This window comes from Cyanistes caeruleus, chromosome Z, assembly GCF_971803275.1.
Source record: "Cyanistes caeruleus chromosome Z, bCyaCae1.hap1.1, whole genome shotgun sequence".
Classification (NCBI taxonomy): Eukaryota; Metazoa; Chordata; class Aves; order Passeriformes; family Paridae; genus Cyanistes; species Cyanistes caeruleus.
This window is the reverse complement of record NC_141732.1, coordinates 2,826,999-2,848,416: the sequence shown is the minus strand read 5'-3', so window position 1 is coordinate 2,848,416 and position 21,418 is coordinate 2,826,999. Positions and strand designations below refer to the sequence as shown.

General features: G+C 35.9%; 1 long non-coding RNA gene across 2 annotated transcripts; it reads left to right on the top strand.

The window, feature by feature from the left end:
* Nucleotides 1-56: 56 nt before the first annotated feature.
* Nucleotides 57-20,077, top strand: LOC147647984 (uncharacterized). Of its 2 annotated transcripts, none has more exons than XR_015280615.1 (3): nt 57-354; nt 1,690-1,728; nt 17,126-20,077. It is a non-coding gene; the product is annotated as an uncharacterized LOC147647984 (long non-coding RNA). The 2 variants fall into 2 exon arrangements; XR_015280616.1 differs by lacking the exon at nt 17,126-20,077 and adding an exon at nt 3,029-4,166 and having other exon boundaries at nt 68-354.
* Nucleotides 20,078-21,418: the final 1,341 nt, after the last annotated feature.

Here is a 21,418-nt window from a genome sequence, read left to right as displayed (position 1 = left end):
TTCTCCAGTAAATCAGGTGAGGCCCCATCAAGAAGGGGCAGAATTTGGTAAGAGCCGGGAGCCCCAAGGGCTGTGCCGGGCTGGGCCCCAGCGTGGGCAGCAGGGCAGGGGGGATTGTGCCCCTCTGCCCCTCAGCTGAGACCCCACCTGCAGAGCTGCCCCAGCCCGGGCCCGGCACAGGGAGCAGCTGGAGCTGCTGGAGCCGGCCCAGAGGAGGCTCCAGGATGAGCAGAGGGACGGAGCAGCTCTGCTGCCAGGAAAGGCTGCCACAGCTGCCATTGCTCAGCCCGGACAGGAGAAGCTTTGGCCTCAGCTCCCTGTGGCCTCGCAGGGCCCGAAGGAGCCGCAGGAAAGGTGCAGAGAGACAATTGCCAAGGGCTGCGGGGCCAGGAGCCAGGGAATGGCTGCCAGTGGCAGAGGGCAGGGCTGGATCTTGGGATCTTGGGCAGCAATTGTTCCCTGGCAGGGTGGGCAGGCCCTGGCACAGGGTGCCCAGAGCAGCTGGGGCTGCCCCTGGATCCCTGGCAGTGCCCAAGGCCAGGCTGGACATTGGGGCTGGCAGCTCCTGGGACACTGGGAGCTGGCCCTGCCGTGCCTGGGGTGGGAATGGGTGGGCTCTGGGGTCCCTTCCAACCCAAACCATCAGTGGTCCCATAATTCTATAAGCAGCTTCTTCTGACTTCACTACAACCCATCTCTGAAGTCTTTTTATCTTTCAGCCATTCCTGGTAACCCTTTGCTGCATCCTGATCCCACTGGAAAATTCCAATATCTGTGCACAAAAAGTTGTGATTTTTTGCTAAAAGTATGAAAATAGATGGAAGACAAAGAGTTGTGAGATCTGTGCTTAGCTTTCCCATTTCTGCTGTTTGGAAAACTAGTAAAGAGGTACAAGAGTTTCTAAACGTTTTTGAGCATGTTTGGGTATAGTCACCTGCCATGTAAAGGTCTCTTTTTGCATCTTTATTTTTAAGGGTAGTGTATTATATTAACATTGATATTTTAACAAATTGTTAAATATCTAATAATATATTTGTCAATATATAATTATATATATAACAATGTAATAATTATAATAAAATATTTGTTAATATAATTATTATACTGTATATTATATGTTAATCTATTGCTATAGTATATGTTATATATTATTACATACAACATATAATATATGATATAATAATTTAAATTTTTATATTATATGAATGATATATAATAGAATCAGTATTGTATATTTTATTATGATATTATATTAAAATATATATACAGTATTATGCTATATATATAATGTATATTATTATATATTATGTTTTAATATAAAGTAAGATATTATTATAGATGTTTTTATATATTGTAATATAATAATTATGTATAATTATGTTATTATAAGGGTTAATATATTATCCAATTTCCCGAGGGACCCTTCAATTTTTCCCTCCCAATTTACTTTACAGAATATATAACATGGATATCTCTTAATAGAAAAGTAAATTGTTTTTACTGCAGAGCCATTAGAGAGTTAAGTGGCAGAATCTATCATTGTCGTAACTCTCTTATTTTTTACTCTATCTTTACCTGTGAAGTTAACTGCACAGTTATCTCATTATCCTTTGTGACCAGGCAGTACAGGTAAATACATTCTGACTCAGACCTCAGGTTATTAAAGCTGATTTTTTGTCTTGACTCTAGATGAAGCAGAGGTGCCTTCACCAAGATGTCTGGGCTGAGGTGAGAGTGATCTGCTGTTAATTACAATGTGGAAAATTAAGTGCTGTTAAAAAATGCATTTAAAATATTTCTCAACAATGTTCAAAATGAATGTGCAGTGTTTGTTCTCCAAGGGTGGGTGTATGCACCCTGGCAAAAGTTTGGGGAAAAGTGATTAAAAAAATCTGAGGTAAATACACTAGCTTTGATAAATTTGATATAAAATGCTAGGGGTTTTATCTTTTGATCTACAGATTGTCTTACAATCTACAATTCCTTTTAAAGTTTCCTGAAAATGAATTTTTAAGAAATTCTGTGCATACTTGCACACAGGGTCATTTTCACTCTGCTAATTTTTGCTCTGTAAAGTAAATATGGTGTGAGGGACTTGTGTATGATCACAGTGGTGAACAAATGCCTGATTCTTTAGCTAAAGAAAGATAAAAACCATACATATTCTGTCCTTCACAAATCTGTGCCTCAACCAAAAACCAGCATTCTCAGAAGGCCCTGTGCTCTCTCTCTTGTGGTTTGAGTGCAATAAAAATCCCAGCATTATTTAACAATCAGATTTAACCTTAATATTATCTTTTGCATGAAAAAAATGCATGAAACACATGAATCTGTGAATTCACTCTTGGTTCGCTATAATTTATATTCATGACCTGGTAACAATCAGTGGAAAAATTAAAATACAAGGAGACAAATATTATTTAAAAAATGTTGTTTTAAGGAAAGTGTTTCATTGCAGATGGCAAAAAGAATTTTGTAAGCAGCCCATAACTCAGCAGCAAGTTTTATTTTAAAATATCATGTAATACTTAGAAATGTGGGGCTTTTTTTATGATACAAAGAAGTGTTTGCTATGAAAATACTCACTTGAAATTGCTGTAAGTATACAAGAAATGATGGATGGGACTAATTTCAAACCATTCACAAGTGACATTTAGATGGATATTTATCTTAATGTAGCAGAATTACAGTGGTCTGAGAATCACTAGAACAGTTTTCCTGTACAATTTCCTTAATGTTTTATTTTAACATTTCCATAAGGTTTCATTACCAACAAAAATCTTAATTTTTCAGATTGCATTCGAGTTAAGGCATAGCTTCATGCATATTTGCTTTTTAATTTGGGCATGATGACATGTTAAAAATGATTATGTGATACAAGAGTGGCAAAAACAGATAGAAAAAGGAATATATGAAGAGGAAGAAAAGACAAAAAACAAAAGGAGAAATTAATTTCCAGCTTTGCATTTTTCCTGCTTGCCTGAGGGACTGGGCTAATGGAGATGCTCTGGTCATTTTGCATCAGTAGATGGCACTGGAAGAAGGATCTGTGCAGAAAATTTCCCACTGCTGAGTGGTTTCCAGGAGCTCAGAGAGGACCTGGAGGCCACTTCAAGTTGCACTCAGGCATTTCCAGGATGCCCTTCTGGGAAAGCTTCCTTACTGAAGTTTCCTCTGAATAGGAGCAGATTTAGGTCTTCACCCAGAGTCTGTCAATACTTCAGGAAGGCAAGGAAGTTTTCGTGCACAAAAGGGGCTTTTTGCATCCAAATTCCCTTTTATCCTCTCTTGTGAAGGGCTTATTTTACTTTTTCTCTGCTCTACAACAAAATCTCTTGGAGAACTTTCCCTCTGTGAAAGTTTTGGTGTCTCTGCCTTCCCTCACACATCAGAAATTGTGTAGAACCCAGTAAATCATCTCATGGGTTTGGAAGCTGCAGTGGTTGTAGCAAATACCTTTGAGACCATTTCAGAGGAGGAAAACAGGGAAATAATTCTGGGAAGATGAGGTACCTGGGTGTTTGAATGCTCAAACTTTGAATACAAATGGGATCCCCTGTGTGGATTTCAGTCTATTCCCCAACCCTCGAACGATTTCAGTGGCTTAATAACATTTCTCCACAATTTACCCAAGAAAGCCTGGAACTCTATTTCATAAACTTTAACTGCAAGCCAGAAATAAATTGGGATCTAAGACTCATTTTGCTGGTGCTGTTCTTTTATTTATCTCTCATGATACATAGATTTGTACTTACTGTGGTTGTGTGATAAATTACATTTGGAAGGAAGTCATGTCTCAGCTTTTATGTTCAGTACCATATATCTCATTTCATTACTTCACTCTATGCTGTGTGGTGGAGGAAAGGAAAGCATATTTAGACCAGCCTTATGTTCAGGTTGATGCTTTGTAATTTTAAACAGGCTCCTGAGTCTTGCTTATTCCCTTTTTTAAAATAATGTTGCTGTAATGTGCTGATATGTGGATTATATGGATTTGTATCTTGTATTTCACAGCTGTTAATTCTCAAAAGGCTTAGAGTGTCTTGAAAGTTTTTAATAGAATTCCATATCTTAACCTTTATTTACCTTTGCATGTACACATAATCCTCATCCCCCAATTAAACTGTTATTTTTTAAGGCTTTTTTTTTTAAAAAAAAAATTATTTTATTGCATGTTTCTTCCCTGATTTCACTGAATATTGATATTTATCTGCAGGCATTATGTACAGAAGTGTCACAAGATCTGTATCAAAAGTACTTCTGGTGCAAACTCTTCCATTTCCAAAGCTATGGAAAAGAAAAAGATGAAAAAAAAAATAATTTTTGTGCTTAAACTTTTTTGATGACTTATTTCCACGGCACAATGAATTGCCTCATAATGAATAAGTGGCCACTAATAGAATGGAGTCAATAAGTCCAGTGCTTTGTGCAAGAAGGATTTCCACAGCCCATATAAAGCAAATACAAAATTATTGATCCTTACTGAGAACAGGGTTACAGTGGGTTTATTTTTCCAGAGCTCTGTATCATTGCATATCCTGCTGTCCTGCTGGCAAACCCCCACACTTTATTTTTCAGGGCTGAATCATTAAGCTTGCTTTTGATTTCCATGAAAAAAGCATCTCATTCCAGCTGAGCCGAAGTTCCACAGCAAAGTCCTCATTAATTAGGACCATGGCTTATACAAATATCAGTTATGTGGGATTTATTCAACAATTTCCTTCCGAAAGCAAAGTTTATCCTCCCGTTAAAGTCTTACACAAATTGTTTTCTGACTTCCTGGGCACACCTGTGGCCTTTGGGTCAGTTTGTTCTGACAGGGTGTACAATCATGATCTAAATATATAATTTTTCTAGCCATGGTTCCAAGCATGAAGGTCAACTGCTCTCCCCAGCTCACCTGGGAAATGCACCCAACCCAGGAGCTGAAATTTTTGAGGGAAACAGGAAGAACCTGAGGAACCCAAAGTATTTTAGGCATTCCTGCACTACCCTGTGAGCCTCTTTTTGTGTCTCAGGTGTTTTAGCTTGAGTCAGAGTTTAAGTGGGATGAAAGAACTGTGGGTCACAGAAGGAGCTGTGGATGACAGGAAGTTCCCATGCAAATGAGACTGGGAAACTCCATTCCTAAAGCCAAGCTACAGGCAATTATATCTTTCTCCAAGTTTTATTTGTCATCAAAAGGAGTTCCAAGGAAATACTCAGCTCATTCTCCTCTCTGTCCACCACTTGACTAAATACATTAACTGGGACAACAGGGAAGTGCCTTAGTAATTTATTTAAGGTGCTAAATAGATTTGTTTGGTAAAGAATTTAGGTAAAATTGCAAGATTTTACCTATTCTATTGTATTTCTGACTGCTTTCCTCAAAAAGGCTTAAAATTAAAACTTGAGAGCCATGAAGGAGCAATATTTTGAAAATATCCAGCTCAACATTATTTAATTATAGATCATGTACTTTTAAAGTCTTCAGTGGTTTCTTATTGATCTCACCTGTCCTGCTATTAATTCTTTTGTGTTTCTTTGAAATAAATCAGAGCAGTGGCACAAGATTAATTCAAATGTTAAAAATAGAACACATGGCATCCTCTGTGATAGGATTGTGTGCCACAATGTGTGTCCTGTTCACTTGGGAAAGGTGTTGTCTCTGCCAAAAGGGAACCTTTAGGTGATCTTTTAGGCTCCTTCCAACCTAAATAATTCTGTGATTCTCTGTTCTTTATTATCAGTAACTATCCATTTGACATGCCTGCATTTTGATGGAGTCATAAGGACTGTGCTTGGGAAACAGGATTTATGATCAACTGGATAAGAAATGTCAAATTGACCATAATCTGGGAGTACTGAAAATGACAGTAATTTGTAAACTAGTAGAGGTGGTGACAGACTTAGAAGCATCTTGTGAAAACTTGCAGATGTCTTCGATATCCATTTAACTGCTGCTTAAATAAATGGTGTAACATCACATTTAATAACAACAAAATAAATCAAATAAGCTTTTAAAGTGTTTGCTTAGGACATTCACCTCAAGGAGTGCTGAAAGCAGGTGAAGCTAATAAACAGGCAAACCTCTGGTTTATGCACAGTTCAATGTTATCTAAATAGATCTAAAAGATTTATAAGTTCTACTTGTGTGTTTGCTTGAGAAATGACACAAGGACCTTCCTGATTTGCAAAAACCTCTCTCCTGCTGGCTGCTAATTACTTGTGTAGCACCAGAGATGATTCATGAGTTCACAACTGCCTAACATGTTGGAATATACTGTATATAAACCTTGTTTATTCCCCTATAATGTGGCTGAACACGGCTTCTTTTCAACTTTAAAGCTTCTGACAAATCAGCACATTTAAACCATTTAGCCTGAGTAAGTGTACCAGTCTATCAGGTGAAGAAGATATACTAAGCCTATTTTTCTTTTGAACTTGCCCATCAAAGGGGCTTGCACACCCTTTAATCTGTGTTGAGGGAATGTGTAGTGTTTGCTGTATAAATCAGCAGCGGGGTATAGAGCTGTCTTATTTCCACAATTTTCAGCCAAAAGCTGGAAATTACCAGGCTGTGCACGTGAAATCTCTGCTGTTGATGTGTCAGAGGAGCACTGAAAGGAGAGGCAGGTAAATTCTGTTGCTGAATTAATTTTTTATAATGTAAAGAAAAGACAAAAGGGAAAAGGATGAAAGAGTCCTGCACAGTTATTTTTATCCCATGGCAGGAGACAGCTGAACTTTGAGAAAATGAAGGCACATACTAGTAAACAATTTTTACATCCTAGTAATAAAAAAAAAGGCACCATTGCAGCTCTTGGTGCATGAAAGAAGTGACAAATATCTTTCTGGTCAATTTTTTGTGATAGATAATAAAGTTATTCCCATTCCTCAAACTGAAAAGTTTGCTGCACCCTTTGATAGAGCCAGTTCACTTGGACTTGCTCACCAAAAATCCCACCCAGACAGATTTTTTCAACATCTGTGTAATTTATTTCCATGGTGCAACTTCCAGAAGAGAGAGCTCTAAGGTAATTTTATCATTACAATTCTAGTCCTACTGAACTAGGAAAATGATTTTGATGGTGTGAGTTTTTTTGGGTTTTTTGTTTGTTTTTTCTTTTTAACCTGTAAAAGATGGATTTGATTAATGATATCTCCACAAAAGAAAGCACCTCCTCACTAGACATCCTCTCCTTCTATATTTTAGTGGCATAATAGTTAGGACAGCCATATTCCCATTATGTCTTCTGTTGCTTTTGTGGGGAGATTTATGTGACTGTAGAGCCCATCACTGATAAGAGAATAATGGGGTCTTCGTTCCTAAATCACACCTGCTATTTGCAACATGAAACATGCTCTGGCTATATCCCAGTCACATGCACCTAGCAGAAAATTGAGAGTGGAGGAAAAGCTAAAAAACAGCTCTTGGCAAGGCCTGGATGGATTTGTGTCTCACTATTCAAATCCTGGTTGTGTAAAATATTAATGGAGGAGAATAAGCAATAATATCGAGTGAGAAGTGTTTGTCTTCATTGTCTCTATTGCAGGACAACACTGGTACAGCCAAGGAATCAAATAAACATCACAGGTGTGTGAACTGTCAGGGCAGAATAAGAATCAGAACAAAATCTTACAAAGTAATGCTAAACCCATTGCCCAAGAACATAAAAAAATTAGAATAATACATTCAGTTTTCATGTTTTGCTGATTTTAGGCATAAATCTGGTGAATAAACTCTGAACACTTTATAACAAAAGGGGAAGCTAGATTCTGGGAGTTCAGTTTTATTGTCTTCAACAAACATATTCTAAACCAGATAACTGAAATAAGTAGATAAAACCACCCAGCCTGGCTAAATGTCAACAAAAAAATGCCACATTTTCACTTGGTCTATATCCACATTTAACCCATGTAGTCTCTTACCATTAAACTCCTAAAACTCTAACCAGAGATTGGACAGAGTTCTTCCTGAGGAAAGGTAAAATATGAAAGGCTGATTGTCTAAATGTGACATACCAAAAGCAGAGACAAGTGGTGCCTCTGATTTCAAATTCCCATCACATTGTGATTAAGAACTGTATTTATTGTCATTTTATTAGGAATTATAGTAAGTAAATAAACAAACAAGCTGACGGGAAGATCTTCTCTAATATTTTGTGAAATTCTCACGTGAATTTGAGGCACATATTAAGTATATTTTTACTGCCCAACTTTTATTTTTGTATGCCAAATATCAGGTAATTAGAAGGAATTTGCAGCTGTAGTTAAAGATCTAAGTATTTTTATCCACAAAACTTGAATGTATTTACATGAAAGTTTACACACATGATTTCAGGTTTCAAAGATTTACTGAGGCCTGGTCCTTGACTCCTAAAAGGATGTCCTCTGTGAATGATATTTTTAATCCTCTCTGTTTTGAGAGATGAATGTTTTAATTAGTAAAATAACTTTCTAAGGTTATTTACAGTATCCCTCTAGTACATGAATCTGTCATTATTGTATTTTATAAACTGCCATTAACTTGATTAGAATAAACTTGGACACTAGTTCTGATTTTTTATCTTTTTCAAGCACATTATTTCTGGCAGGCAAGAGAAATTAGATTGGCATATGGTTTTGACATAATATGTGAAAGAACAGATATACAGAAATATTGTCATTATGTAAGAAGAAACAATAGAATGTTAAATTATTACCAGTGAGGTTGTATCTCAAAAGGTAAAATCGCCTTGTGACACATGTAAGTCATAACAAAGACAAGTCTTGAAATATTTTTCAAATTTCCTTTAAAAGTCAGGTGAAGAAAAAGACATTGTTCAAAATATATACTTAATTATTAAAAAAAGAAAACACAGCAACTGTGAAGCTCTAAACCAATGCAAGAGCATAAGTAAAAAAAAACAGTTGCACATGTTGAAATACACCCCTAAGATGACCCAAGATATTAGCAATTTATTTGGCTTATAAATTACAATAATAATAATAATTGGCAATACAGCATGCAAGCCACTCGTGTTTCAGGATTCTAAACCCATTACCACAAAGATGCAAAGTAAATACAAACTTTCCTGTAGAAAATAATTACAAAATAATTACAAATGTACAAAATAATTACAAAGTGGGCTGTTCAGTTGTGCAGTTTGCCTCAAGTAAAGGTCTGTAAGTAATGAGAATATTTGTTAACAACTTTGCATTGAAAGCAGGGCAAAGGTCTCTAGTTAATTAAAGAGAAACCACAAAATCAGATAAAGAAATAATCACAAATTTTGTGTAAAATTATAAATACCAGCATGTTTAGTCAAGTAAAATATGTCAATAATAATTGTAAATATTCAACCTCTATAAATATGTACTGTTTGTTTTGAGGAACTTGTAGAGAATGCAATAAAAATATTCGCAGAGTGAGAATGGACTTTACAAAATGGAGATATTTAATTAGTCTGTCAAGGAATGGCTAAGATATTGCAGAACATATTAAAAGTCACAGAATGGTAAATTGGTTACTCCTGTGCTACTTTAAATTAAACCTAAATAAACAGAAAAAATGAAGATTGAAAATCTTCTATTTTACTGTGTGTTAAAAGAACGAAATTTGGAAGTTAAAAATTATAAAGTTACATAATCTGTGCTAATATTTTGTTTGATGCAGACCAGTTTGAATTTGAGAACACCTGAGCAAGAAGTAAAAATTCTACTACTTGAGGAAATCAATACATAGATTTTGGAAGCAATTTTAGGACCACTAGGTTACAATGGTATGGAATGGCACAAAATAACAAAATTAGAGTCATTAAATATTAGATTTACAGTTAAATTTTCAGTTTACCCTGTACTGGAAAAATTCTACCCCTAAATCCAAGGCCAACCAATGAAAAAGTATCTAATTTGAAATTTGAAAATTTCTTCAATGACTTGGGTGAATTTGTTATTTTTTCACAGATTTTGGATTATGAGATTCTTCCAACTCAACTAAAATAAAAAGAATATTTATATATCCAAAAGAATTATGAATGGCATATTATTTCAATTAGTGTTAATTTTCTTTCTTGTTTTTTTCAATGCTTCAGTGTTTTCAAGACGTAGTAATGAAGTTTGCGTTCTTCTTTGGCAATGCCTGTGTTTTCCATTTATTTTCTTTAGTGTAGCATAATTCCAGATTTGGCAGAAATAAAGATGCTATGCACTAAATACTGAAAATTTTTCTGGAGGAGTATGCCACATCACTCCTTTTTTTCCTTTTGCTAAGTGGCTTATGAATGCCACTGCCAAGACTTCCTGAAAATACATCTCTTGTTCCTGCTTTAAGGGTGGAATTAAAAGGATGTAGGGCATGGCAATCCATTGCAGTGACATCCTAAGTAAACAAAAAGAAAAAAGCCTGGATCTAGAGGAGTTTTTTTTGGTTTTGGTTTTGGTTTTTTTAAAAAAAGCAAACTCAAAAATGTGCTGAGAGGAGTGAAATAGCCTTCTGCTTGCTCCTCTTATTGTCTCTATAATTATATGTACAGACAGCTTTTTGCAAAGGTGTAATCAAATGACACACATATAAGAAGCAATTTTCTCCATACTTATGTTTTCCCTGAACTTAGAGAAGTGGGATGTAGTGCTCAACCCTCATTTCCCCTCTTGTCTCCCTCTCCCAGTCTAGTGGATAAAATATGAGAGGAAAAAAATCCAAAAAACTTGAGAATAAGAGGAAATATCTGGTTGATGAAATGCAAGGTTTGCCTTCAGGGCATATTTTCATCAGAGGCTATTTCCACCTGAGAGAGAGAAAATAATGAAATGGGAGAAAAGACATTCTGATCTTTGTCCATCACACATTGTTTAAGGGCTTCCTGAAGAAGAATATTTCATCTGGGCCATTTTTAAAAATGATGAACGTGCCTTCCATGAACGTGTTTATCCTTGTCTAAAATGCATTCTGCCCATTCACTTCCATCAGTTCAATAATAGCTCAGTGCATGAGGAAGATGATTAAAGGACACAGAGTAGCATTTATTTTGTATTTGCATTAGCAGTATTGTTGGCTGAGTGCTGCCATCAGATGTTGTAGTTCCACCTGCGGCCTGATATCAAAAACATTTTTATAGCTAAATAGTAGAAATCTGAGATGTGATAAGGGATATCACAGCCCTCTTCTGGAAATGAAGTGGGAATTTTCCCCCCAAAATGCGTTTCTATATAAATGCTTATTTAAATGTACCAAATAACTCACATTTTTTTGGGAAATGAGAGATTCTGAGTCAAATATGGCTCAAAATTTAATTACTTATATTTGGTATATGTAATGGTAAAATAAAACTTGAAAAAATGCAGACTAATTTAACAATCATAGTTAAATGAGAAAAGGTTTATTTTCTGATTCTTGTAGCTGGAAAATATTAGGAATGTATATCTTATAGATAATATATAGCTTTGGTTCAGTAAATCCAAAATACAAGTTTCACAGCTAAAGCATTTGTTGTAGGTTTTTTAGTTTGCTTAATTGTTTTGGATTATTTTTTAGGATTATTTTTGGTTGCTTTGTTTTTGGCTGGGTTTTCTTTGGTTGATTGAGGGTGTTTTTTTTTAGAGACATATGAAAATATTTTTAAAAGTGGGTGAATAAAATGTTTGATGATATTGACTGCTTGAGGAGATCAGAAGTAGCAAAGGTTCCACATAATAAGTCCAAATAAATTTCTGTGTTTTCTATGGTATCATTTGGGAATTTGAAAAAAAAGAATTAAAAAAAAATAAAATCAGTCAATCAGAGATATTTGATCTCTTGCTTTCACCCATCATTCCTGCTCATTTTGTTTTTAGCAGTGATCTTCTGCAGTAGAATTATCTTTACAGTTTTAGAGCATAGTTTGTAAAACCACACAGAGGTTCCGACCACTGAACTTCCCCTGGAAACCCTGATTTTATTTATAATTTAATTTATAATTTTATTTATTTATTTTTATTGGCTGCATGCTAGCTACTGTCTGTGGACTATTGTTGTAAATGGTAGAAAAATGAAATAATCACAGCCAATAGTTTCTGCTGCTGAATAACTGAGGCACATAGTGAGTAGTTAAGGCAAATTAAGAAGTCCTCTTCCCTAAAGGTCTGGTTGAAAATGAGTGGATATTGACAGGCTGTGTGAAAATAGTAATAGGCAGCATAAAAGTGATATATATTTGTGCTGCTTGGTGCTTTTGGTCCCCAAGCATTTTAGGAATTTCTATGCAAAGAATTCTCCATCTCTGTCTTGAAGAAAGAGTGACAAATATGTAGCAATCATTAAACTGCCTTAATTTTTATAAAGAGAATCAGTGAAAGAGTACCTACTAAAGGAACATTTACAGAAGCCTAACGTTACACTGGTACAACCCTACACTAAAAATAAGGAAATTGTTTTATTTTACTGCTGTCCCACCCACTTCTAAAACAAAGGAAAAAAGAGGCATATTCTAACCCAGAAATGTAATGGGCTGTGCTACACCCAGCCAAGGAACCAGGTTTACAACAGACACCAATTTCCTCTTATCTGAGGAAGACAACAAACAACATCAAAAGGAGTTGTTTAAAAATATTTTTAATTTTTATATTTTTTTTTTTTTTAGCCTTGCAAAATGCTTTTCATTTACACTTTGTTTTATTTAAGCAAAGACTCCTGTTTGCCTTTGAAGGCGATGTTTAATCTCTTCACCACAGGAGGATACAGCTTAAAGCTTCAGAGTAAGTCTTTTGAAAGCAAATTCATGTTGTGAGACATCCAACAACTTTCAAGTCTTGGAAGTGGAACTGTCTGAAGTGCTTTTTTTTTTTCACTATTAGTGTTGTATCATGACTGTAGCCACCAGGAGACATCTTAAATACATGTTCCAGTCATACTGCCTGGAAAATCTTAGAGTTTTCTCCCTCCATTAAAAATAAACAAGGTAATATTTGTCCTTTTGTGGCTGAGAATAGAGGCACAGAGAGAGATGAAAAGGCTGAGTCTAGAAACAAGGAACCCATCAAAATGTAGATCCAGAATAATTCTCTTTAAAGGGAGGTATATCTTTGAATAGTGGAATTATAATAACAATAATAACAACAATAATACTTCAATGATAGTGATAATGATAGTGATAATGATAATTTCAAAAGGTCAAGATTTAAAAAAAATGAATTCTGAATATCAAATTATTGCAGGCTGGAACAGGGATTATATTGTAGCTTTAAAGTTTTACTCACTTTTAATGTTTATGGCCCAATTAATGATAAATAAAAGAAACAGGTTGGAATATTGAGAATTATGCTGTGTTTGTTGAGGAATTTGTGCAGCAGGAGTTTGGTAAAAATATGTTTGCAGGTTTATTTTAAAAGGTGTCAAAGTGTGACAAGAAAATGGGGAAAAATTTGGCCTACTGCTGGATTATGTAATGAGATCTAAAAAAAAAGAAAAGAATTTGTTTCTTATTATGTACAACAGTAGTTCAAGTAAATTCCTGCATTTTCTATTTTGAGGCATCAAAGTGTAAAATTCTCCAGTCTGGCAATTGCACCTGCATGAAACCACATGTAAAAACAAAAAAAAGATTGGGTAATTTACCACAAATCAGACTTTTGAATCACAGCTGTGAGCTGGAACTGCTCTATCAAGAAAATGAGGTGGAAAACTACTTATTCACTTTATTTCTGCAATTTATGCAGACCTCTACTTACTTAATTTGAATATGACGATAATTGAATATGATACTTATGAGTTTATAGCAAAATCTTTTCACTTTGTGTTTTAACTAAATTAAGAGATGTCCATGAAAAAGGTAATTTTAAAACAACTTGCAATTTAAAAACTGAAGTGTGGTTCAAATAATCCTTTTCAAATTTGGGTGAGAAAAATCTTAATATTTTTCTTCTTATGTAAGCATTTAAAAATAAAGGTTATTTACATTGTAGACATGCAGCATTCACACCAACATATTTTAATAGATTAAAAGTACCCTAAACTTTTACTTCATGAAACTTATCATGCTCTCAATTGCCAAGACTGGAGATACTTAGAGCAAGGAATTGAAAGGGTTTTTTTTTTTTTGTTTGTTTGGCCTTTGAAAGATACACATAAAAGGAAGAAACAGCATCATTGTGTTAGGTCCTTATCTTCTTAACAATTCAGATTTAATTTTGAATTGTGAGTGGAGCGAGGCTACACCTGGGACAGGACAATATCATTTTCACGTGGCACAGCTTTCTCATCTAAAGTGGGCCCCAGCTCATCCAGGGAATCTCCAGAAAACAATTCCTGCCGAGTTTGAAAGACACATTGACATTTCAAAGGAGACATTTCTCATATAATTCACAGAGACTCTTTACTTGTATATATGAACCTCAAGGATATGCCCGCTTTGGAATAAAATTTGATATCAATGCAGGCAGAGGAGACAAAAGAAGCATAATTGTGTGTGTTATTCAGGTCAGAAATGCAGCATTTAGGGAATTATGTACAACAGAGGTAGAATAACCATTCTAAAACACTCATCCCACTGCTTTTCTCTTCAGCTGCTGCTCCAGGGTGGCATCTTGATGTGGGGATGTTTGCCTGCATGGCACATCAGAGAAACCAGATTTTGTTTTCCTGAGGTAGTGCCTGCACTTCATAAATTTAAACAGGACAGCTGTTGTAGGAGGAGATCCACAAAACAGTGGAAAGATAATTTGAAATAACTCTTGGAAGACAAATAAAAGAAACAGGGCAGGTCAAACCATAGTTAAGGATTTGTAAAAAGGCTCTTGTTCAGCTTCAAATATTCATGTGTCTGAGTGATGTAGATTAACAAAAATCTACAGAAATGGAAAAATAGCTTGGAAACACAATGCACTCACTACTCAACATTCAATGGAAAATATTTATTTTTGAGTGTCTCCTCAGATCACTCCAGTGTGGCTGCACCAGTATCAATGACCTAATTAGTTTGAAATTAATTTCAATTAATTTGAAATTAATTTCAGTGTCACAGGAACAGCCATAAGAGTTCCACTGTAATGCAGAGCTAATTTAATGTAGCACTGAAGTGGCTTTAGCTGCCTAATGCTTCAGTGGATTTATGAAAATTGAGCAAAGAAACCCAGTAATCTCTGCAGTGATAGGAGGTAGAGCTGCTGCATGGTTGTCCCCTAAACTTCCCCTTGGGATGGGGAACCTTCCCTTCATGGATGGGTGATTTCTATGAGGGCATAGGAATTAAATTCATGGAAGAATTTGTGCATGCCAAATCCTTTCTTCTAGTCTAAACCCATTTGTCATCCAATACCTTCCTTAATTTTCCAAAGGAAATGTTTTTTTTTTTTCTTCAGAAGCATTCAGTGCAAACCATCTTATTTCTAATTTAAGTTTCCTTTTTGATCTACAAGGCATTAAAAAATATCAAAGTGGAACTTATTTCAAAAGGGGAGTCTCAAAAAGGAGAGGCAATATTAACATATTTCTGTGGAAAGGATTTCATATTGCCTCAATTTCACTTCTCAATTGTAGTCTAAACTAAAATTATCCTGAAGTCACCTAAGAACCTGAAGTACACTTCAAGTTTTCAGAGCAGGGAGCTTTGATGGGATAAAGTTCTCCTGAAGTTTCTTTGACCAACTCCAGCTGTCATGTTTTGGTGGGGTAATTCTTGGAAGGCTGATAATTTAAGCCATGATTTATAATTATTCTTGTTAATTATTTATAAGAATTACTTGCATTTTCATTACAGACCTTCATTGATATTTTCTTATATGGTCATATTAGGATAGAAAAAAAATTGTCCAAACAAAAATTTTGAAGATACTGTGAAGTTTAACAAACTCCCCCTGCAGCTAGGAAAGTGGTTATTTTCTCCCTATAGATGAGTTATTGGAATTTGATATTATTTATATTATAGGTGTCATTTCAGCATAATTGCTGTTTTATTTATTTTACTTACTGACTCATACATTTTTAGTTTTATAACATCGAACCTCTCAAATATGGAAATGTAAAGAATTGTACCTACTAATGGATTGTTCATTAACTTTAATTTATTTACTTATTTTATCTCAGTACATTTGGCCTATTCCTATCAGGAGCTCAAATAAATTCTTTACTTTCTTCTCTCCAAGCTGTGATCATTCCAAATTCTGTTGTGCACTGACTTTGCTTGCTGTAAACTCTGAGCATCCTGATGGAATAAAGAGTTTCCAGAAACCTGAACTGAAGTACCTACATAAATTATTTACATCTGTATTTCATATTTTTTTCTCATTTTTCCAGGCTCATAAGTGATACCTAAAACTAATAATTTCTAAACTTCAGAAATCCTGGTTGGTTACAAAGTTAATCCAGATACAGTAGTTATCTTTCAGGATGCACATGATCCTTTAAAACTGTGCGTGTCTCATTTTATGAGAGCAAAGCTTTCCCTAAAATAACATTTTCCATTTTTGCTTAAAGTAATTTTAATGTGGTTGACACTTCCATTCCCTTTTTAGCATCTTCAATTTTGAAATCAGCAGGTGCCAAGGACTTCAAAGGAAACAATCACAACTCACAGCACTGAGATTTTAAATATGATAACAAAATTGGCTTGTTTAAAAATACTGAAATAAAACTGAGGGGTTTAGTAGTAGATGGTTAATATATATGATATAGCTAAGATTATAAGATATATATTACATATGATAGCATGTACAATATCTATTATTATTATTACAATAGATGATACATATGTAATAAATACATTATATATAGATCTATAATATGTACAGGCCAGATATCCAAGTGCTAAAAATTCATTGCTTAGAGGATGGCCATCCTCAGACAGATATTTCTACTTGCCCCAGCTTTGGAGCTAGTCCATTCTTTTTGAATTTTCTGTCATTTTTTCTGCATATTACAAGTTGATTCTTTTCTTGAATTTCAGCCAATATGGATATATCCACGTTGCTTTGTGGGTGGGCTTGATTTGTTTTGTTTTGTTGGGTTTTTTGTGTGTTTTGTTTGTTTGTTTATTTGTTTGGGGTTTTGTGTTTGTTTGCCTGTTGTGGTTTTTCAGGGGTGTTTTTGCTTTTTTCAAGTGGTTGCTGGGGGTGGTGACTTTTCATTCTTCAGATCTGTCTTTGGTTTGTGTTACTGTTTTATTCTTTTGTGTGTTTTTTATTTTTAAAGGTGTTCCTACAATGGAACAGACCAGGTGGCTGAAGGAGATTGACCTGAGAACCTCCTGGCTCCTGGAGCCATGCACTGCATGCCTGATGAGAAACTGCAATTTTAGCTGGAAGGCTGTAAATCCCTGCTGATTTTATTTGCAGAGTCCTTATCACTGAGGATATTTCCAGCATCCTGATCACCTAATGCTCAATTTTCATTCCCCCTCCCTGCTTTCTGTTACGTAAATCCATCCAGATTTCCTCACCTTCTCACAAAAATTAAGGCTGTTGCAGCGCAGGGTGGGCTTGTGCATCTTCTCCACCGAAATTTGCAATAAACCTGGGATCTTTATCTGGTGATTCTTGCTGTGACCATGGCAAGCTGCCTTGGCAGAGGGTCAGCAGTCCATTAGCAACGTAGGCACATGCACAGGTGACTGCTGACAACTTGAAGGAAATGGGGTTTCTGTGTGGTTTTTAAACTTTAGAGCCACGTCAACTTTTCCCCCCTGGAAAATGACATTTGCCTTCCCCAGCTGTTGATTGCCACCCTCTGTTTCCAGCTGCTGTGACAAAGGTATAAAACATATATTTTTGCAGCACTCAGAATGCAGCTGGTTCTTCCTCTCACTCCTTAAGGTTTTCCATTTTACATGCTGCTACTGGCAATGCAATTAAGAGAATTCAGTGGTTGATCAGCCAGAGAAAATCCCTGTTTAGCCAGGATGCCAGTTAATTTTTCTGCATTCTTTGTGGAACGAGGCACAGTTTTGATAAACACACCCACATTTTAGCTCCTAAATTTAGAATAATCTGAATTAGTACGTTCCTTTCTCTTTCAAATATGTCTGTTTAAATACACGCTTTTCAAAACATAAGTGGAATGTATGATTCGTTTTTTCAGTCTTAAGAATCAATTTAACTGTATTAATTGGCATATTTATGGGTCATCAAGAGCTATATTGACATCTTATTAGTTCTGCAAAAGGTCTTTTCTATTTCCTGAATAAAAACCTGTTTGGAAAGAAAGGACTCCTATTAGGAACATCATTCCAACTGCAATAATAGCCAAAATGGGAGCAGACTTCCACAAAAAACTCGACCTTTTGTTCTTGATGTACCCAGATCTACCATTCTCCTGACTTGATGCTTCTACCTGTAGTTATTAAATGCCTAAACATTTTTGTTGTTGTTGTTGTTTTACCATTTAATCATTGAGGAACTAATATTGGTAGAACAGTGACTTAATCTTCTGCTTACGTGTATCATTACACCATAAACCTTTTAAAACTGTTGCTCAGACAGCAAAACTGACTGAAAAAGAAACCCCTAACAGAAATAAAACCATGAAGTTTATTTATTAAAGGAGCAAGATAAAAGTGCGAAGTTTTGTACTCTAATCTTGCATTTTTGTCTTTCCTTACTCTTAGCCCATCCTGCTCAACCACACTTAGGTCACTGAAGGCTTAGGTAAATACTCAGACAGATGAAAGGAAGATTTGTTAAATGGCATCTGTGATCAGTGCTGTTTTTCTGGCTTCTCTTCACCTCACCTGGCAGTCATGCAGCTTTTTAATGAAGAAGATCAGTGCAGTTTATTCTCCCAAATGACATATTTTGGTGTTTTGGGTGGGGTTTTTGGTCTTTGACCATTTGTTCTTGATATGTACAGGGGACCAAAAAAGGGGTCAGCGGAATAGGAAGGTATAAAAGGGAAAATGATCACCCATTAAAGCACCTCATCTTTCAGCAGGGGTCACGAGGAGGGACTCTGCCATCCTATTAATGCTGTGAAAGCCCTTTTCTGTTTTCTGTCATAAAAAACACGTTTGGGAAGAAAGGGGTCCTAGCCATGACTCCCATTCCAGCTGCAGTAATAGCCCTTTTGGGAGCAGACTTCATCAAAGCACTGCTGTGTGAGCAGCACTTTCCCCAGCAGCCTTGTGCCTGCCCAGCACTGTTTGAATGGCAGCAAAACACTCGGATCAACAGCATCATTATTTTCGGGCAGAGGCAGAGTGAAGCTACAGGTGAGGAGAGAAAACACGTTTTGACAAATATCAGCAGCACTTGTAATCCCAGACACCGCCCTGAGCGAGGGATTGATGTTCATATGGCAGCAAACCAGTCAGTGACAGCAGCCTGCCTTAAAACATCCTTTTCTTCCAGTCCTTAATTCCCCCTGGACAGATTAATGGGACCTGGGATAAAAACTTGTGTTAATGCAGATGTGTGTCAGTTAAGTAGGAAATTATGAGAGTGATTGACAAGATTATTTCTCACCATCTCCATGCTCCAAGCAGCTTTCTGTGCCCATCTACACATTTTAAATTTCTGCTCAAATTTATCTCTGAAGGGGACAGGCTTAGTTGGTATTTAGTGCTACTACATTTGTTAAAGAGAGCCCAGGGCCAGTAACACCATGTTAGTGTTTTTATCTCTACAGAAATTATTCCTACCTGCAGCTCCCATGCAGCAAGGCATTGAAAACAAGCAGGGTTTTTTCATTATTTTAATGTTTTGCCATACAGTTAGAGATTGCAGGGGAAAAAAAATTACTTGGAGACAAAAACATTCAGATGTCTTTGTTTTTAAAGCAATATACACAGACAGTATTCTTAGAGCTAAGGAGGGATATTTTGGATTAATGAAATAAGTGTATTAACTTAGACAGAAAAAGAATTCTATGGGTATTGCATTTTAGTCCATTGATTGACAAAAACCTAATGTTTCATTTTATTGACTGCTCAGATAATTACAAGTATGCACAGAGTCAATACAAAGCAAGACTGCAAACCTACATTTTATCACAGTTTTTACCCCTAGCTTTTGTCAGATTGCTAATTTAAACATTGATAACTGCAAGATGTGCACGTAGTACTCTACCATTTTGATCTGAAAGAATTTTGAAATGTGTGACCTGTAGCTGGCTGAGAAAGTAATTGACAAAAAAACCAAAATTTAAAAAAAAGCCTGAAAATAATTGTTTCCCTTTGATCTAACTTCAGTAGGATGCTAAAAAGAAATTGATGCAAATAATATGCAGGTGTTGATCGTTGCAGAGGAGGGGCTGTTTCCTCACAGTAATTATATTTGTCCACACTGTCCCACACTGGATAAATGTGTTCATGGCAGCTGGGAGGAAATATAATGATACACCTTGGGTGCCATAGCAGAATTTCAACCATGTCAGAGCCCCACAGACAAGCTGTTCCCTGGCACTGCAGGGCAGAGTTATTGATTTACACACAGTTTGCTGTGATGGAGTTATCAGTTAAGTAGCAAGAGGACTTTTGTTCTTTGTCATTAATCCTCCTGCTTGTCACACCACAAGGCAGTGGCGAAAAAAATTTGTATCAGCTCTGTGGAGGCTGGAGGGGAGAAGGAAATCCTGCTCCATGATAAATCATGTCAAAATAAAAATGAGGGTAATACCTCCTCCATGTGTGTGTCGTGTTTAAAAAGTCTCCGAGAAACCTTCTCTGTAGAGGTTTGCTGTTTTGGTGAAGTTCTGCTTTCAGTTCCAGGTAGAGTGGATTTAAACAATTCAGAGCAGGCAAATGTAATAAACACATTGAAGAGCATCTATTAAAATGGGTGGCCTGATAAACCTGTGCTAAATCCCTTTCAGGAGGACTCCTTTCTGCCTGCTAAAAGGGCAGTGAGCTGAGCTCAGAGCTTGGGGAAGTCTCAGATGTGGATGTGGGACAAAATTCTTCCTTTTCTTACAGGAGAAGGTGACAGAAAAAGGAAAAACCCTGTTTTCTTTTCTGTTGCATCCAGAAGTGGTGGGATAAAAATAGTTGATAGTCATGAAGCTTCTGTGAAGACAGAACCTTCGATGTGAGATTTAAACTTTTTTTTCTGAGTGTCCTTGGTGAGAAAAATGTAATAAAGAAGAAACACTTCCACACTTTACTGAGATGAAGCCATTCAAAAATGTAATGCAGCCTTTAACTGATAGGAAATGTTGAGAAAAGTTCAACATTAACCTTCTTTTTCTGTCTGTATTCACCACATACATATTTTTTTGTACATAGGTTAATTCTGAATATAAAGAGTTTGCCATCAAAAATTAGGAAAGCCATTCAACTCTAATTACAAAGAAAACCATAGGATATTCTGCTGTACATTCTAATATATTACTTAGTCCTCTTTGTTATAGAAAAGCTTAATCATTAAACAGTGAGGAAACATATGCTTCTTTGCATAGCATAAAGGTGAATTCATCAAAATATGTTTATTCCTCTATAACTTGCTGTGCTGTAGGAGTGTTAATTGTATTTACTGGAATGTCTTGATCTTATCTTCA